Source organism: Habropoda laboriosa, unplaced genomic scaffold (genome assembly GCF_001263275.1).
Source record: "Habropoda laboriosa isolate 0110345459 unplaced genomic scaffold, ASM126327v1 scaffold99, whole genome shotgun sequence".
NCBI lineage: Eukaryota > Metazoa > Arthropoda > Insecta > Hymenoptera > Apidae > Habropoda > Habropoda laboriosa.
Genome location: NW_017100239.1, coordinates 917991 through 923390, shown reverse-complemented (window position 1 = coordinate 923390; position 5400 = coordinate 917991).

The following is a 5400-nucleotide window of genomic DNA, read 5'->3' as shown; positions in this document are numbered from 1 at the left end:
ACAGAAACGAAGCAATGGTCCTGCGACACAACACTAATGTATACGATTTTTCAACATGAAAATATTATATATTGTAGCTATACATATAGAAGTATATAAAAGAGAATAGAAAAAAGGCAAAAAAAAAAAAAAAAACTGTAACGGCTAAGTACATCATTGTAACGACGATGCTAATTAGTAAAACGAGATTTATTTTATTATCTTCATGGTCGCTATTATTATTATTATTATTACTATTATTATTATTGCCGTTATGATTATTATATTAATATTATCGATACCTGCGGTTCTCGCGCGTTGTGATGAGATCCCCATTGCAATTGTAGTACGATTATTATTAATATTACGAATGATTGAAAATTTATTATTCACGGCCGCATGTTGGACGTAATTTTGAAGAGAGAGAGAAAAATAAGCAAACACGACGGAAGAGCCGATCGGAAATGTGCTAAAGTGATTTTCTGTCGATTTATTAAAACTATCCGATTGTCGACGATTTATTGTAACGAATTTTTGCGGCTCGACGATTTATTACTTAGCACGTAGGAAAGAAGAAAGAAGGATATCCATTTATTGTATAAACGAAGGCGATGCGAAGGTGAGAATTACGAGTATCCTCCAGAAGATTAGGTGGTTAAATTCTGTTGTTAAATAATATGTCGCGGGTGAAACGATAGGCTGAAGATCGACCGTTGAGAGAACAGTTACCTTCGAATTCCCTATCCTTTACTCTCCTCCCAGTCAAACACAGAGTTTTACGGATCGTTCCCTTTTGTCAAGATTTTTTTATTCTCCGTCGATACCTCCTTCCATCGAGGCATTCCAGTTTTCACGCGAACCGCGAAATTCTATCTGTCCGTCTCAAATGCCAATCTTCAGCTGATTATTTCGCCAACCGTGCGACCAGTACAAGTGCGTTCGGCACAGCTAGTATACGACAAAAGAGCGTCTGAGGTTCGCCGCGAGACCGGCCTCAGGCGTCCCTTATAAGCTCTACCTAACATTTAATAAAAAGAAATGAAACAAAAAAAAAAACGAGTCAAGAATACGAGATCGATGAGACGAAGAGAGAGAGAGAGAGAGAAAGAAAAAAAAGAATAAGAAATAACGTTTAACATTTATGGATACACGATATAAGATATTATATATTCATATTCCTCGCTCCCCCCTCCGCTCGATCCTTTTTCTCCAATCGTCCAAGTTTCTTTTAAGATGACCGACACGAAAGAAAAGAAAAAAAAATGATCATCCGTGAAAATTTACTTCGAGGCGCACGCCCACGCTGGTTATTTACCGCATTTATGATTCTCATTGTCGGATGAAATTTCAACTTACTTTCCTGCGCACGTTTCATTCGACGAAAAAAGGTTATATCTCGATCTTTCTACCTTACGATATTACATCGTACAAATGTTAAGACGTCATAGCAATAAAATTTTGTTACCAGTTTTCTCGAAACGATTAGTATCTTTTTGCGAAAATATACGGAATACAGTTTTGAGTATTTGAAGAAAACACTTTGTAAGAGTGTGGAAAGAAAGTTGAAGTCGCGTCTCGATGTGTACAACAGTATACCACAGAAATCATTGTATCGATTAAAATCATGGTAAACTTAATAAAACGCTCAAAAAGAATATCGGTTCCATTTATACGATTGTTTCATATTATTGCTTCCAAATATTCTCCCCGTTTTATATGTTTTCAGCTTTGTAACATTTTCAAGGAGTATAGCTTTTTTTTTTTTGAATAGAGTAGAAATTTCGGCAACGAGGAAATTCGGGGTTAAATGACGTACGAATGGAGTAAAAATTTGTATTTTGAAGATTACAAGTACTAATTTTCATAAAAAATAAATACCTTTTGCTAGGCGTTAAGCTGTGAATTTAGGAGATTCTTTTCGTATATATGTGCGTGACATTTTCGTGGTCGTATATAAAAGAATTTGTTTCGTTAAGCATTCGGTGCTGCCACCTGTCGAGCTTGACATAATGTACAGGAAGTCGGTTGAAAAAAAAGAATTCGATGCGCCCTCTTCGACGATCTTGTGTCAATTTCGTAACGGTTGAAAGTGCGCGTTCTCTTCTATTCTTCTCGTATCTCGACAAAGATCGGAAATTCCGTGAAATGTGGACTAGAATTAGTAGTGTCTTAAGTTTAAGTGAAAAACACGAGTGTCTTGAAATATTTTAACACATTATTTTATTGGTTTTTTCCTTAAAAAAAGAATGAACTTGAAATCGGTTTTTTTTTTCGTTTACTGCATAATACATAAGTAATAATGCATATTTACGTCTTCGTTTCTTATACTTCCTCCCGCACGCGCTTTCTCTCGTCACAAACGTTCACTCATGCACATTCACGCTCGACACCGAACCGGTCGTTTTTTTTTTTTAATCGTAGAGTCAAAGAATAATCAAGTGTTTATCCTTTCGTTATTTTTTGTTTCGTTTTTTTTTTTGTTCTTTTCTGTTTGTTTGGTTACTTTTAACACACGAGAGTTCCTCACTGGCAGATGCGTTCACACGTATAGAATACTTATTTTCGTTTAAAGAAGAGAAATAATACAATCGAACGTTCGCGTCGCGACGATCCCGCCAAACCGTGAAGGCTGCTTTTAAGTATGAGAATAAACGGTCGTTCGTTCGTCAGGCGTGAATAACGGGGGGGGAACGCTGTTCGCGAACGCGTTATTATTGTACGAAATACGCGTTCGGTCGATTTTTTCCCCGATAAAATTCAATCGTTTCAATCGTGAAAAAATAGACCAGGTTCCCAGTCGACAAACGTTTACTGCGTTTCTTTTTCGGCCAATCGCGTGGTTGCGCATGCGTACGCGCCGCGACGCGAACGAATGCGCGCGAACAATGAAATAGGTATAAAGGTACAATCTGCACTCGATCTGCTTTCTCTGAGAAAAAACAAGTGTTCCTCTTTTTTTTTTGTTTCTTTGCATTTTCACATATGCATACATCTATGTATATGTATATGTATTAATATGTACACACACATATACATGTTTATATATGTATAAGTAATATACAGTAAGTTTATAATAACACGAAGATTGGCGTGATACTGCGCGAACGTGATTAACACCACTCGAGAGATTAGTAACAATATCGAAAGAAAGAAGAGAATTTGTTCGATGCCCGTCAACATGATCCAAGAGTACATCGAGGTAGATTAAGCGCGTGTTTCATTGTGATCATTGGTAAATAAAGTTCGCGCAGAATCAACCGCCAATCGTTCGCCATTCATACAACTGGTAGCAGCATTCGCCGCGTTATATCGCTATATACCCTTTTTAAAGTTAGTTTAGTCAAAGTTAAAGCTTTCAATGGTTTTTTTTCACTCCTTTTCCCTCGCTCTTTACATAACGGTGTTTCTTTTTTTCATTTTTTTTTTCTAACAATGGTACACGCGACTATTTAAACGATTACAGATTATTTTCTCGTCCTCTCTTTCTCACTAGCGCTCTCGCCGTGTTTCCTCTTCTCTCTGTCCCTCGCACACACTTCTCCTCCCGCTTTCGCTTGTTCTCTTTCTCCCTCTCTCACGCACACACATGCGCACGCATTTTCTCGTTCGGCTCTTTCATTCGATTAATCAGACACCGACTGTCACGCAGCCTGTCATTCAATGCCAGCTTCTCGACTCTCATGCACTCGTTATTTTTTTTTGTTTTTCTTTTCTCCGTAGACGCACTCAAAAGCGCGTTGCGCGCCGCGTTATAGTACACAGCCAGCCATTGTTCGCTTTGCCTTCCGTTTTCCTCCAGTGTCTTCTCGGTTCGTTCTTCCTTTGTTATCCCCCTTCCTTTTTCCACACGCTTTCCTCCGTTCTCTCCCACTCTCTCTCTCGCTCTCGTTCTCCCTTCCACTTTCTTTCTCTTGATTTCTTACGTGCGTTCTTCAACACCGTGTCAGCCAGCACGTTATTGTTCGCGAACGATGTCGACGCGAAACTGCAACCTTAGCGCGGAATGTAGACGACGAATGTCGCCTGAGTGAGCACGGTTGGACAAACGTCGAGCGAGAAGAGCGGAGGTCGAGTTCCTCGAGTGCATCGTTCGCGAACAGTAGCGTACGATAAGTTCTCGCTCGCCAGAATAATACGGCAACCGGTCACGATCGCGTCTCCACACTTTCTTTTTCATTTTTTTTTTTTTTTAACATGAATTTCAATCGAATCGTTCGTCGAATATACATAGATCGTCTTGAGACAGCGGGAAACGCGATTGGTGACTGGTCGCGTGTATTCTCGCGCGTTTCACGACTCTATATCTCGGGTTTCCATTTATTTTTTTTTCTCCCTTAATATTCTTCACTTCTCCCACTAGTCTCTTTTTTTCTTTCGTTTCTTCGTTCGCTTGCGTATCCTAGTTTTGTGAACGTGTAATATTTAAGGCAACTCTTGTTACTATTTAATGATTCATCGCGATTTTCCGCCCACCTGCTCCTTCACCTTTCTCCCCATAACCAGCAGCGTTCTCACCCTCCTTTCAAAAGGATACCAGCCTTTGACCTTGCACAAGCTACGCAAAGCTTTATTTCCACCTTCTCGAAAATACATTTACGCTCTTTTTTTTCTGTACACAGTATCGTATTCTTTTTATTCCTTTTCATTTCTTCTTTCTCTGTTTGTCGCGACGCAAAACCGTCCAGTCGAGCGACGCCCTCTGGTCAACAAAGATTCCGAAGGAAAAAAAAAAAAGGTTAGCTTAGCTTTAGCTAAGATAAAACGAGTTGCATCGGGCAAACGAGATGCGTTTGAATTTCTTCTTCTGGCTACAACTACCGGGCGAGAAACGATCCACGCGTGGTCCTCGATCGCTCGACTCGACGGAGATGGTGGTCGCGCGGATTAGTGGTTCGAGCGCGCGCACAAACCGATGCACAGAAATGAGAATTGGGTGAACGTTCGGAAAAAAATTCACATCCACGCACATTATCCGTCGCGTATTCCTCTTTTTCTGTTTTTTGCTTTTTTTTACTCTTTTCAACAATCGTCCGATCGTTCGAGACGTGGCTGCACGCACGTGACTAAACGAAGAAATTCAGACTCGTAACCGAGACCACCAAACGTTTCCTCTTTAAACCTCTTCAAACCTCTTCAAACCGTTCAAGTATATTTTTTATTCGTATATATTATACATAGAGAGATCGGTGTACGCGTGTATGTGTCTGTCTGTATGCGTGTGCGTGTGTCGCATGGTGTGTCGGTGTAACAGTGTTTTATCGACGAGATTTCGATTATTTGCAAAAGTATGAAACTCTACGGAGCTCGTCGGCTCGTCTCAACAGCCGAGAGGTCTAGTGACGAAGTTTTTTTTTGTTTCTTTATTCTCCTCTTATTAATTCATTTATTTATTTTTTTTTGTTTTGCTTAATTCTCGTGATT